We start from the raw sequence: 15,639 nt of genomic DNA on the forward strand, positions 1-15,639 counted from the left end.
TCACAATTTTAGTGGATGTATAGATATATATTTCCCTTTGCGGGCGAAACTTCAATATTTTTTATAAAATGAATTTCAAGATATTTTAGATATATACAATTCTTGGTATTTGCACTACACTGTTCACTGTGCACTATTGATGCTCCTAATGTTCCAGCTTCCTGCGCACACACACACACGACCGGATGAGGAATCCAAATTCGGACCAGAACTGCTAAACGATTATAAGGTGTCGGATCAACGTGAACGAGTTGGCGATCGAAAAAAAGCGAAGTGGTTTGAATACCGGCGTAAAACGAATTGTGATACACCCCCATCTAACCAATCCTTTTTGATCGGCTGAGTGGTGAAAAAACGATTATGGTGTGTGTGTAGTGTGGTTGGTTTGTTGCGTGGTATGATGATGCAGGTTGTGTGATGAATGTTGTGTTGTATGCTGAATGTTGTGTTGTGTGATGAATGTGAGTGTGGTGATGAATGTGGTGTGGAGGGGCGAGATGCCATGAAGTCGCATAAACACCTACGTTTAACAAAACTAAGAGCGCCTTTAGCTTTAAAAACCGTGGCAGATGCGTGAAGATTAAAATTGAGTTTGGGGTCCATAGTTACACCCAGATCAACAAAACTGCATACTTCTTCCAACCTAAAGTTTTGTATTGCGTATGAAGTAGGGTCTACAGATCTACGTGAAAAGCACATCGTTTTACATTTTTTAAGGTTCAATGGCATGTTATTTCTATCACACCAAGAAACTAGGTTATTTAAGTCTGTTTGCAACTGACATCTTTCGCTGTTTGAAGTATACGTTTTAAAAAGTTTTGCATCGTCAGCATATAATAAAACTTTTGAAGACTTAACAACAGATGATATGTCATCAATAAATAACAAGAACAGAAAGCAATGGAACTCCACATTCAACTGACAAAGTCAGTTCTTCCCGCATTTGGGTTTTAAGCACAACCACCACGATAATCCCCGAGGGGCCAGTCTGCATGAGCAGGTTGGAGTTACCTCCAAGCGCTCCTGCTCCTTGTGGTACCAGAATTAAGCCTCCGGCCAGACCTCGTAGCCGAAGCTACTACCAGTTGAGCTTCCATACTGTTCTGGACTGGTGGCCAGGGGTTGCACCCCATACATACATCACATACGCACACCACTCATTCAAAAAACTAGCCCTAATTTCCAGCTAACCGCCTTCACCGCTTAAATAATTCACCCGCAAACGACCCTAACTGTTCGGTATTCCGACTAGTGGAGATCACACTACTAACATCTAATCGTCCATCAGCAAAAATGCATTCAGAGACCCATGCCCCGTAAGCAGAAAACCCAGACTCAGACAAAATCTGAAGTCTGGGTTATCCTCAACGAACTCAACGTCCCGAATGCACTCGTACGTCATTCGGCCGTTAGGACTATTGTCCCAACATTCTTGCCACCGACACCTGACCCTATTATCTAGAAGCCTCTTGCTCCCTAGATATCCCTCCCTCTCCACATCAACGCCGGAAATCCAATCGTTCCGCATCCATGACACACTCAAACCCCTTCTTAACCTGAATGCAACAGCACGCTGTATGACAATCAGGTCAAGAGGGGGTGCGCCTAACAAAACCTGCATCGCATCCGTTGAGACGGTGCGACATACAGGCAAACAAGCAAGCATCGTACAACGCTGAACAGCCGTGGCTGCCTCCCACCATACAGAGGCTCCATATGTGGCACAGGCCACAAACAAGCCACGATATATGGTACGGACAGCACGACGTCCGAGACCTCAAAATGCGTCGTATTTTGGCTACGGTTGCCTGCAGTCGCTCCTTCACATTCGCCAAGTGTGGAGTAAAACACATCCTTTCACTCTTGGTCAACCCCAGATTCCTTGCGTGGAAAGTATCCCTCCCAGAAGCACTTATTATAAATGCCTCTAGGTATTCCGGAATGAACTTCCATAAGCTTTTGCACATTTCTCCGTTCAAACTATCAAAACCTGGGGAGCGTTTAGACCTAACCAGGCAAAAGGCGTACCCTAACTCCCCATTATCTAATGGAGAGACAGGCACTTCTTGTGCTTGAGGTACCTGCACCTCCGACCTAGGAAAGAACGCACCTAGCAGAACCCCCGCACACTCTCTCCACGCCGATAACAGAGTGTCACCGACGCGAAGAGAGGTGACATCCTCCCTCCTACGACCCCGTTAGATCCTATAGATCTGACCCCAGGGATCGTTCCTATTCACTTTGACAAAACTCTTCCAATCTTTCCCTCTAATTTTCACTAACATCTCCTTATACTCCCTATCCGCACAATTAAATGTCCCTAAGCTGGAACAGCCTATCAGAATTGGACCATCGGGCGCGTTGAAACTTTCGCCTCAATCGCCTGACAGTCTTCCTCTTCAAGGTTAACTCACGCGTCCACCATTTAATTTTAACTTTGGAACACTCATACCTACCAAAACCCCTATCATTAACCCCCCAAACTAAGTCATAGAGACAAGCAATTTGCTCGTCCACCCCCAACTCCTCAGAAATCCTAAGCGGTATTCCCAACACCGCATCCCTAACCGAGAGTCCATATTGGTTCCACTCAGTACCAGTGGTACGCCATCGCCGCAATGGACTCTCATAAGACGAGGGAGGGGGCCGAGGGGTATTTGGATCAAATTATGATCACTCAATCCCCACCCTCCCTTAACCTCCCATCTAACGTTGAAAGCCCTATTTGCTGCCTCATTCATAAGCGTCACGTCAATGTCGCTCACGCCCCCAGGCCCATCGAACGTATACCATTCGCTTGGCTCATTCAAAATGTGGAGGCTATTAGCCACCACCCATTCGCTTAATGCCTCGCTTCGACTGTGGCTTTAGTATCCAGACGAATGCCGGGGTGCCTTTTTAAACCACATCGAGGTATCACATTCAGCCCTAGGATAAATGGGCTACTACTCGCAAGTAGTAGTAGCTTATCCATTTAGCCTAGATAGGGCTCTAGGGACTCGCTATATTAACAATAGAAACTAGCGACCATCATCCTACCGAACTCCCCTTCTAAAGCTACACATATACCCAGTTTTGAAGAATCCACAACTACGCAATCGCAGCTTTGTGGCCTTCTTGACCGAACCTCCGGCAGACATCTGCTTTAGCCCTACACTCAGCCACCCTGTGATCGAATCCCATGCAACGGAAGCAGCCTGCAACGGGGCTATTCGGTCGCACCCTGAAAGAAAGCAGAATTTATACCTTAACCTAACTGCTTAAACTAGTGGTACATGTAAGTACTTATATATTTAAAAAAGGGGTAATTACATTTATCTTTCTTCAATAAATTCGTTAATTTACTGTAATTGATTAAATTGTATTATAATATAACAGATTATATGAGAATTTTATAGTATGCATTTTAATTAAGTATTTTACATAGAATAACGTCTATAATTTAATTCATGATCTTTTAACTTAAATAAGCATCAGAGCGATTTTCTGAATGGGATTTGCATTTTTTTATATAAACGTCCAAAAATCCAATTTTCTTTTTTTTCCTTCGTCCAATATCGTCCTTACTAAAAACGTATTTTTTATTTTTATTTCCGATGATCCTGAAAGAAGTTCTGCTGACAACGCGGATGTACCTTTTTCCGCGGGACTGCCGGAAATGCCATTTTTTGAAAATTTTACAAAATGTTTATTAAATATGAGTCTTTTAAATAAAAAAAAAAATTTCATTAAAATATTTCATTTTTATATGTAAAAAAAATTATTGAAAAAATGCCGTTTTTTGCCCAAGGAAACCATGTAACCCCTAAAGTCTCGTAATGGACCACAGTCGCCAAAACTTTTTCTAGAGACACCAAACAAGCTGCCTTCGCTCGAGGTCGTTGATACTTGTGCTGTTGGCAGTGCATCCTGCGAGTAAGTGTTGTGGAGTTAACGTTTCGCCGTCGTTGGAGTCCTGGTTCAAAGGTGCTAGAAAATTGATTACGGCTTTTACTTTGGCCAGCAGCGCACAGTGGTTCGGTTTGTATGAAATCGCGGTCACAAATAATTCCCCTTGAGATATCGCTATGAAATTTTCTTTAAAAAGAGTTTTTGCTAATACATAGCACAGTATTTACATATTAGGTTGTCAAATATCGCTTTTTTGCTCTTTATTCAATGCTTTAAAAAAAGTGTTACAGTGATCGGATTTAGTTCAAATATACGCCGTTTCGTAGAAGCCCCCCTCCTTATTTCGGACAACCACTTTTCTCAAGCCTCTTTTGAGTTCAACTTTACACCAACAAGGGCGTTCGCCATGGACAGGAACAGGTGGTACTCACTTGGCGCTATGTGGATGATTCCCTTCCAATCTCACCAAACCTACGGCAAAAACTTCCTGGTCGTCAATCCCGGCGTGGCCCGGCTTTCGACCAAATTAATATTCTTCCGTATCAGAAATACAAAAAATATATATTTTTTAGTTCTGTACTTGCGTGTTAGCGCTCATATCAGAACGTTCCTTTATTGTAGGACTCTACTATATGGTTGCTGTATAACAAAAGATATGTGTATAACTTATTGAACTAGTATTTATATGTTTGCTCTACATATACATTTGTTACTGATTAGCATGTGGCGTGATGTTACGTGACGTGATATTTTTGGATGATGTCATGCTTGTCAGAATGAGTATTAACTACCACGACCGTTTTCGCTTGTTATTGTCGTATGTGATCCATTTTTCGTCGCCAGTCAACATCCGCTTCAAAAATGGGTCGAGTTCGTTCGTTTCAGCAGTATATCACAGGTGTTGATTCGGTTTTCTGCGTCAAATCATGCGGCACCTCAACATCGATCTTTTTTATGTGTTTTTGTTTTGTGTGTTTCTCAAGCGGATTCGCCTTAACCGAAGAAAAACTTTAAAATAGCGCGATTTTCGGCATTAGTGAACTCCATGTTTAGCGTCGTTTTGTAGGTTATATCAAGACCTTTCAAAGATTTATTGTATTGCCAGACGCGAGCTCTGTAGCGCTTTATACATAGCCGTAAAATTCAAAAGACAAAAAGGCGGAAGGGAGATATTTGACAACGATTTTGCGATGATGCACAAAAACATTTTCCATGGTAGCGGAGCACCAAAACTTTAAATAAGGCTTTGAAAAAATATTTAAGAAATTGGAAAAGCAGCTAAATATGATTTGTAGTTAAGTTCTTTCCCCATCCAATCCCCATTCTTCATGTATAACAATAACATCCCCCTGTAGGAAAAATAAATTCTAAAGAATATACCATATATCTAACATATAAAATATCCATGTCACAATGTTAGTTATCTTTCCTCTACCACAGCCTTCTGCTGACATTAGCAGCATGGTGTGTTTTGCTGCTTGTTTTATCACCTGATGCAGCGGTGTGAGCTCCAATATGACTTCCACTGCTACCGTGGGGCATGTGCGCATTGGCCCCGAAGCACAGACATAGGCACGTCTTTGCAGCTTTGACAGTCTCCGAATCACCGAAGACTGCTCTGCCTTGGTGGCCTTACATGATGGTATACAGCCATCTAATGATGCTTGGCTTGCACCCCCATGATCTGCCGACCAGGCGTCTGCATATCATAAGTGCTTCAGTCGCTTTGGATAGCGTTACGTCCAAATGCCTACTCCACCGTAATGATGAGTCTAAAGTTGACCTCATTCGACATTTCCACCTCAGTGCCTCCGATTGTTAGGGACCTCAGGCCTGGAAGAGATCTCCGCTTAGTGAAAGGGATCACGGTAGTTTTTGCTGGGTTGATGTTTAGCCCTACCATGTTGCACCATCCTTTCGCCAGGTTTAGGCCCCTTTGAACAATGCCGCAGAAAGTGTTCTCAAATCTAACTCTTGCCATTATGACAATGTCGTCTGCGTACCCTGGACAGCGGATTCCATTGCTGGTGAGCAGCTCAAGGAGTTCATATACTACCAAGCTCCATAGCAGAGGGTATGGTACTCTACCCTGTGGGTAGCCCCTTGTGGTGCAAAGACGAATCTTGCTTCCTTCCACCGTTGTTTCCGCTACCCTAGTGCGCAGAAGGGCTTCTATCCATCTGCATATCGGAGTGGTTACGTTCCTTATCTCAAGTGAGACGCTTTATCAAAGGCACCCTCAATGTCTAGGAAGACGCAGATCTCAACCTCGCCGTTATTCAGCGAATCCTTCAGCTCAGACGTGAGTTGGTACAGAGCAGTGTTAGTAGATCTACTCCCTCTGTACGCGTGCTGTCTGGCATGTAGAGGTGCGATCTTCAGCGCTTCCGATCTGATGTGGTTATCTATTACTTTCTCCATCCCATTTAGCATGAAGTATGTGAGATTTATAGACCGGAAGGATTTTGCTAGCGAATAGTCACTCCTCCCTACCTGGGGGATGAAGATTACTTTTGCAATTCTCCATGGTTCCGGGATATGCGACATCGCCATCCTTCCTACCTTGAGGATGAAGATTACTTTTGCAATTCTCCATGGTTCCGGAATATGCGACATCGCCAGGCTGTCTCTCATCAGCCCTAGCAGGTGTGGCAGGAGAATATCCATACCTTGCTGCAAAAGGGCCGGGAAGACGCCGTCCACTCCCGGTGACTTATAGTTTAAAAAAGAAGTCAGTGCCCCCTTGACTGAGTCTGCAGTAAACAAATTCCTCGCAGTCTGTCAGCCTAAGCGATCCGGCCTACGTGTGACCGATGCTGGAGTTAGGTCAGCCTGAACCGTCTCCGGAAAGTGCGCTGTAGGAGTGTTTCTGTCCTCTCCCCCTCGCTAGTCGTATAGGTCCCGTCCTGTCTTTTTAGGGATAATACTGTGTCCGTCTTACCTCTCGACAACGCCTTGTGAAGCCGAGCTTCCTCCGGGGTCGAGGAGACGCTGTCACAGAACTTCCTGAGACTGTTTGTCTTGGCAAGCCTAATCTCCTTATTGTAGATTGTTAGGTGCCGTTTGTATTCTTCCGAGCTGTCTGTGATAGGCGTCCACAATGGACTGGTTTATGGCATTCAGTCTGCTTTCCAGTCCAGCTGTAGTGGATCTACCATCTGCCTGCCCACTCCGCTTATATTTTTGCTCAAGGTCTCTTTGAAAATGCCCCAGTTTGTGTTCCTAAGAGTACGTGTCGGAGGTCGGTCCTCGACTTCTACCCTCAGAGCAAAATTAATGATTCTGTGATCTGACAATGAGGGCTCTTTTGACACCCGTCATTGCTCAAGGTAATGTCCAGGACCTCCCTGCGAACACTAGTTACGAAAGTGGGCTCACAGCCCACATTCTCTATACTCATATTATTACTAATTATAAATTCAAGAAGTGACTCACCCCTCACGTTGCAGTCCGTGTTACCCCATTCCGTGTGATGCGTATTGGCATCACATCCTAGAGTCAGGGGAAGATTGTTGGTTCTGCAATATTCCACCAGACTGAGTACCGATGGGGGGTACTTTGGCCGTCTCTCCCGGAAAGTAGGCGGATGCGAGGACGAAGTCCGAACCTTCCGAACCTTCTTGCGTTAGAAACTCTGAAATACAGAAAAAGTCTATATCGGTTCTAACGACTACACAAGAACGGGGTCTCTCGCTGGAAAGATCTCATATTACCTTGCTTTTTCTTGAGTTGAGGCCTCTTACCTCTCCTCTAAACACCCAAGATTCTTGGATTAAGAGGATGCCCAGGTTATCCGAGATGAACCTTTTCACGATGACAGCCGATGCGTGATGTAGGTTCACTTGAGCAACTTCTATGTCGGCGCTGGAGCTTATAGTATCGATTCGATGAGAGACAGGTCCTCGCCCACGATCTCTTCATCAACCTGTATCTCCAGCCTTCCAAAAGCTCTTGAGTGGATGGCAACATGCCTTTCTGCTCATTGTGGAGCTCGTTGCTCCTGCTTTCATCCGCGGCGGTGGTCACAGCCTGCCCAGCCGAGATGGGGTCGTTGGGGGACTCGTGTCGCTTTCCCGTAACCACAGCGGCAGTCGCCTCATGCACTGCTGAGCTGACTACGGATAGAGCCGGTGCTACGGTCATCCCCGTCGTAGGTTCTTGGCTCGCCGTTGACGTTGCCTTGGGCCTCCATGGCATCATTACTAATTTGCCGGAGCGGAAGTTCAGCCTGAATCCCTTCTGCCTGATATATTTGTAGGATTCGTCATCTACCGTTATGTTGAGGTTCCACCCTGAACCCTCAACACTGCTCGGTATGACCTTCCACGCCGAGGTCCGTAAGCCCTCGTTTTGGTTTTTCACTAAACCAAGCGTGAAGTCGTAGTTCTTGTCCGCACTTCGAGGAAAGAATACCACCATGCTGTGCAGTTGTGGTATTTCCTCGCCTCTCTTAACACACAGAGCCGGACCCTTCCAACCCTCTAGCCTTGGCGTAATTTCCGTCAGCCAGGTGGCCGACCTGCAGTATACCACCCTTGAAAAAGATGCCGTTAGCCATCGCCCATGAATAAGGCGTTTACTAGGCAGTCCTGGAGAGCCGTCTGCTGTTCGGACCCTAGGGCCTCCGCCGGGTAGTCGCGGGGCATCACTGCCATCCGGATGCTTTTCACGGCTTCCGAGTATTTACGACTGTGGTTTTTCTTGAGCAATTGCTCAAGAGCTGGATACGGACCTTCTAGTGCAAAAGTAATTTTAATTCAAAGTTTAACTTGTTGTTCAATTCTATTTATTTGACAACAACTAAAGGGTTGCATTCTGTCAAATTATCAGTGTTACCTTATCGACAGCTTTTGTTAATGAACTAAAAGAAATAAAGAAAATAAATTATACCCAAAAACAGAATTAGTTGTCTATCGCAAAAAATTTATTGCCCGTCATTGGGGTGTGTCAATTTTTTTGGCGAAAAATCCTTTCGCTTCAAAAAAATAACTCTGGTCGGTCCAAAATAGGAGTGTGTCAAGTTTTTTTTGGCGTAAAACTCCTTTTTACATTGACGACATTCCCCTCCGACTTCTTTCGTCTCTTCGAAATTCAACTTTTCTCTTCGTTCGTTTATATAAATTAAACAATTTTATTTGGTTTACAAAAATTTATTAACCACTTTGCGCACTGATGATACGTCTGATTAGTCCAGTTACCGCAAACAGAAAGAAAGACTTAATTCTAATTAGAATACCTTAAAGCTACCACTGCTCATTTTCCGTTGCTCACTTTCCGCTGCAATCCATAGGTAGTATTTCCAACAACACTCCAATAAGATACCGCTTGCGCACTCTCTAATATTGTATTCCAATTAGAAGGACTAGCCATAAGGCCAGCGGGCGCTCTGTCTCCGCTGCCAGCAACACATACCGCTCTCCCAGCATTCAACGTACTTTTGTATTGCAAGTGCTCGCTAAGCCGTTAGCATTTACTTAAATATAATGATGGGATAATCGCCTGAGTCAAAATATGTTACGTGGGTGACCATCATAATTTATTGGCTTAACTCCTCCCCCTCTTAGTGAGGAGCGTCCTCGATCCTTTATATTTAATATATGTAAGCACGTTATAAAGCGGAATGAAGTTACATGCAATGGCTTGTCAAGTTACAAATTGAAAGACGTATAGGCTTGTTGACTAGACACAATGGTTTTGAGTTTGCCAATATTATAGTATCGAAAAGGCACTGTTGCAGGGGTATTACTTCCTTGTAGCGAAATGTTAAAGTTCTTCAGGGTGCACTCATAGTTTGTGGATGAAAATTTTGCTTTTATTTTGGAGCGAGTGGTAACTCAATGTTCTGCTTATTAAAAACTACTTAATACTAAGTACTGATAAGCTACATATGTTTTAGCAATTTTGTAAATAAAATATGAAATAATTTTGGTTAAACTTAAATAACTATTTAATTACTTGTGAGATGCTCAGTTCAAAATTACAATATGCAATAATACCTTGAATTAAATATAGGCCTTCGATTAAATGCAAGTGGCGTGTCTAAACTTTAAGCTTAAGATTATACGAAAGCTTTATTAAAAAGAAGGTCTATTTCAAATTGTCCTTATGGACCACCCTCCCTTTAATAAGAACTGTAGTTCCTAAATCTTTTTCTACGATCTGTTCTTCGTAAAGGGGGGTTAATTTATTTCCTAGCCTAGTATTTCGTTTTACCATAACCTTATCACCTACACTAAATGTACGTTCTATTCTGTTTTTGTTATGGTTTTCTAATTCGTATTGCTGAGCCTGTCTAATACGGGCCGATATATCATTATTTATACCTTCTGTAGCGGGTCGAAATATGTCGACTGGTCTTTTGTTTGTTACAGAATGTATTGTTTTATTATATTCTATAGTTGAAAGCAATATCAAATCTTTTGGGTCGTCAATGCTCCTCTCTAGCTTCATGCACCTAGCTATCTCTACTAATGTACTGTGAAACCTTTCCACTTGGCCATTGGAGGTGCTGTGAAGAGGTGGAGCATTTACGATTTGAATACCGAAACTGTTGGCAAGAAGATATCTGACGGTATTTGAGTTCAATGATTTCTCATTATCGCAGTAAATAACTGTGGCTTTAGGAAAAACGTTCAAAAGCTGTATAAGTTGAGGTTTTATATCCACGATAGTTCTAGATGGTATCGCTTGAACAATTGCGAATTTGGAAAACTTGTCCAATCAAGTTAAAAAATATTTCGAGTCTGTACAAAAAATGTCAATGTGAAGGATTTCTCTCACATATGACGGGATTGGTGTTTGGGATATTTTATGTTTTTGGCGATGCCTATTATACTTTGCCCTAGAACATATTTTGCAGTTTCCGACTGCTTCTTTTGTTTTTTTCTCCAGTTTTGGAAAAAAATAGTCCTTTAAAATCTGCTTGACATTTTCTTGTGCCGCGCGGTGTGCGCGATTATGCTCCGTAACTATAATCTCAAGCTGGTCGTTAGGGTCAAAGATATCTGTTACAAACGTTCTTGCGTATTTAAATTTCATATTTGGAAATATTTTTACTATGTCATGTTGAATATATGCTAAAACAGATAGACTACAATGGATAGCATTTACCACGTTGGGGTTCACAAGATCATGAATAATTCTTAAAAGCGTGTTTTTATCCCTAACCTGAATAATATGCCTGGTTCTGTTTCCAAAAATAATAAATGTTCGTTTCGATGGTATTTCAGCTTCTTCAATAATTATTTGATTTTTGAAGCAATTTACCGGCCTTTCAACTGCCGCTATGGTATAACTTAATGACCGTTCGCTATGAATCGTTGGTGAGTTTGAATTTGAATCTTCTTCTATTATGTTCAGTGGCTGACGCGACAGAGCATCGGGGACGTAATTTTCTTTTCCAGGCTTATAATATAATTTGGCGTCGTGTTCGTCGATGAACGCTTTCCAACGCTTAAGCTTTGCATTTGAATTTTTATCTGAAACTGCAAACATCAGAGGCTGGTGATCAGTAAAAATATTTAATTGTCGTATACCATAAAGGTAGTTTCTAAGGCTCTTTAAAGCCTAGACAATGGCCAGAAGTTCTCTTTCGTTTGTTGCAAAGTTAAGCTCTTGATCCTTTAAGGTTCAAGATATCATGGTTATGGGCCTGCCTTCTTGTGACAGAACAGCACCCAAGCCATGGTTGGAAGCGTCCGTCGTCAAATCAAACGGTTTTTTATAATCAGGATAGTCGAGCATCACATTTTCCGACACCAAAATCTGCTTCAAAGTATCAAATGCTTGGAGTTGCTTTGGATTTAAAACTATTTTCACTCTTTTAGATTGATTAGCACTGACCCTTCCATTTTCACCCTTCAGAATGTCAGTTAAAGGCTTGGCTATACTGGCGAAGTCCTTCACAAAACACCAGTAGTAGCTGGCTAATCCTATAAACGATCTGAGACTGTACAATGTTTCCGGAGCCGGGAAATTTAGAATAGCGCTAACTTTGTCTGCGCATGTCTTTATGCCATGCCTTGACACTACGAACCCGAGGTACTCAGTTTCGCTTTTGAAGAAATTGGATTTTTCTACTGAGACCTTCATGTTAGCATCACATAAGCTTTTTAAAACCCAGTCTATGTCTTTAACATGCTGTTCTTTCGTAGGTGAGAAAATTATCACGTCATCTACGTAAACATAACAGCTTCTACCTATTTGTTCCCTAAGTACATCATCTATCGCTCTTTGGAATATGCTAGGCTAAAGAACGTGCCGAACCGAATGGTACCCTACAGAATTCATACTTTCCGTTGTTTACGAAAAAGGCTGTTTTCTCTCTGTCTCGCTCTGCGAGCTCGATTTGATGAAACCCTGATTTCAAGTCGAGGGTTGTAAAGTACTGTGACCGACCCATGTTTGATAAAATGGACATAACATTTGGTATGGGGTACTTGCCGTCAATGGTAATTTCATTTAGTTTCCTAAAATCGATTACCACACGTTTCTTTTTGTTTCCTAGCTCATCGAGTCCCTTTTTATCCACGACCCAAATCGGGTTATTGTAAGGGGACCTAGAAGGCCTAATAATTCCATTGTGCAAGAGTTCTTTTACTTCCTTATTCACAAAGTCTACAACTCCCATTGGGTATGGGTATAACCTAGAGTAGACGGGTTCCTCGTGTTTCGTGCGACAACATTTGTATTAAAAGGTAGAGCCGTATTTGGATCGGCAAAAGCATTAAATCTTTTCTTGATCATATTTAAAAAATCTTTTTTTACAGCGAGGGGTACATTGTCTTGTCGTATTTTAATAACATTTATGCTTTCGCATTTTACAAATAATAACTTTTCAGTTCCAAAGTCATGACTAATTACGCCCTTTTTTAAGTCTACAACGGCGTTAACCTGCTTTAGGAGGTCAAGCCCAATTATGGCATCAAATGCTAGCAAATTAGGTAAAATAATGAAGTCGGAATTTACACCAAATAGATTTATTGTGCATTTCTTATTTACTCTCGTTTCTCCGTGTATTGATCGGATGAAGGGTTTAATATATGTAGCTTTTTGAAGCTCCTGTATCAATTAACATTTTTATAGCCCTTCCCTCAGTTCCTATTGATCTTCTAATCCAAGGGAGTAGGGTGCTTTCCCTAAAAAATTTATCTCTTCTTCAATATCTTCGACTTCATTCTCCACTATGTTATCGTAGCAGTTTTTTTCGGCTTTATCCTGTGAAAGGTGATTTATCCTCTGAACTTTTGGTCCAGTAATCCTGTCGGATTCGGGGCGTCTTTTAAACTGTTGACCGTGATAAGCAGTATTAAGTGGCCTCTGCCTGGAGCTTTGAAAGTTATTAGTTTTTTGATTTTGTCGTAAAAAATCATTCGGTGGATTTTGCGACTCGTAGTTGGATGACCGACGTAATCGGGATATAGATGGATCTATATCTATCGGCTCTGGTTTTTATTGTCTATTATTGTAATTAAAACTGCGTTTCTGTTGCCTATTGTTATTGCTTTGGAAATGTGGGTTTTTTTTGCCCGCCTGAATTGGCTAACTGATTATTGCTGCTCTCAGCCACTACTTTTTCCATAGTTTGACCTTTGCCACTTTCATCGAAACGCTGTGAAAAGTTTGTAGCAAAAATATAACGTTCGTGATTTGCTTCTACCTCCTGCGCAAGTGCCAACGCAGACGGTAAGTCGGCTGGACGTGTAGAAAATAAAATATCGCAAAGAGGTTTTTTTAGACCGGAAATAAAAACGAGCAGCGCGTCCATTCTGTACTTTTCGTTTATAGAGTTCGCTATATGACCTTCGTAAGTCATTATTGCCTTATTAGTAAGAAGGGTAAGCTTTCTTTCGACCTCATCATAAAACTTCAACACCGTCAGATTGCCCTGCCTTAGAGTACTCAGTTCCTGTTCTATCAAATAAACCGGTCTCTTATCGGCATAAGTAAAATCTAGCCTCGCTATTATGGCGTTAAAATTCAACACGATATTGAATGAAGCCAAAACACCATCTGCGGCGCCTCTTATTTTATTTCTGATTATTGCGACCGCTTGGTAATGTTTTGCACTTCCATCGTACCTTTCGTACAGTTTGTAGGCCGTGTGCGCCGCTTGCGTCCATGAGACATAGTTCTCTTGTTTGCCGTCGAACTCGGGCAAGGATTTGACGAGGTCGAGGGTTTCATCGCATTGCACATTACCCACAATCTGCACTTCTGCAAAATATTCTACATTGGCAGTCAATGTTGTCGTAAATTTATTTGTAATTTCATGTAATTTCGTTTGAAGTTCATCGGCATTCATGTCTATTTTTTTCTTATCTTGTAAAGCTAATGAATTGAAAAGGCTAACAAGTTCAGATTCGCTCATTAATTGAAGGTACCAAACTTGGTTGAAAGAATAGGCTGAAAAAAAATTGCACCTACTTTTATTTCTATTGAATTTTACTAATGCTTTATGAATGCGTAGATAAAGCACATTCATTTGTTTTGGATTCTGATTCAATTGCTTCGTTTGGTGCTGGTTTATCTTAATCAGTATCCAATAAACTTTATTGATTTTTATTTACCCGGTCCCACGTTGGGCGCCAATTATACAATTTTATTTGGTTTACAAAAATGTATTAACCACTTTGCGCATTGATGATACGTCTGATTAGTCCAGTTGCCGCAAACAGAAAGAAAGACTTAATTCTAATTAGAATACCTTAAAGCTACCACTGCTCATTTTCCGTTGCTCACTTTCCGCTGCAATCCATGGGTAGTATTTCCAACAACACTCCAATAAGATACCGCTTGCGCACTCTCTAATATTTTATTCCAATTAGAAGGACTAGCCATAAGGCCAGCGGGCGCTCTGTCTCCGCTGCCAGCAACACATACCGCTCTCCCAGCATTCAACGTACTTTTGTATTGCAAGTGCTCGCTAAGCCGTTAGCTATTTACTTAAATATAATGATGGGATAATCGCCTGAGTCAAAATATGTTACGTGGGTGACCATCATAATTTATTGGCTTAACTTATACATATGTATATATAACCCTATATCTATCTCGCTTAGTTTTAGGTGATACGAATAACCGTTAGGTGAACAAAACTATAATACTCTGTAGTAACTGGTTGCAAGAGTATAAAAAATACCAGCTGATAATGTGGGGTCTCAAAAGATTGGGACGTGCCCATACAAATGATTTTAATCCTCCCAAAAATCTGAAACTACCACATTTATAACCGTTCGGAGTTTTTTTTTAATAATAAAAACTTAAATTTTGGGATATGGTTAGTTCTGGACCTAGGCAAGTCTATAAAGAAGACTCTCTACCATCGTATAGGTGATTTTATTCAATTAATGAGCTCTTTTTCATACAAAATACGTTAACCCACATCAGAGTAGACTGTCTTATTAAATCAATTAATTTTAAGGGGATCACTCTATTATCGAATGCATTCCAGACTATAAAGTGTATTGAACGCCTCTTGGAAGTCGATAATGACGAGATAAAGAGGGAAGCGTCATCATTTCAATAATTTTTTCGTGATATGTTCGTTCCAATATGTATTGTTTTCAATTAATTATACTTTTTAAGGAAAACGAATTGAAATAATATGGCAACACAATGACACATTCAAAGCTCTAAAGCTTATTCACAAAAGCGCAACGTAAACTTTTTCTATGGTGAACAAATATACAGGGGAGTGAACACTTAGTTAGAGCCCGCCTAAAAGTATGCATTTAATACTTTTTTCTT

Source organism: Bactrocera dorsalis, chromosome 3 (genome assembly GCF_023373825.1).
Source record: "Bactrocera dorsalis isolate Fly_Bdor chromosome 3, ASM2337382v1, whole genome shotgun sequence".
In the NCBI taxonomy this organism is placed as follows: Eukaryota; Metazoa; Arthropoda; class Insecta; order Diptera; family Tephritidae; genus Bactrocera; species Bactrocera dorsalis.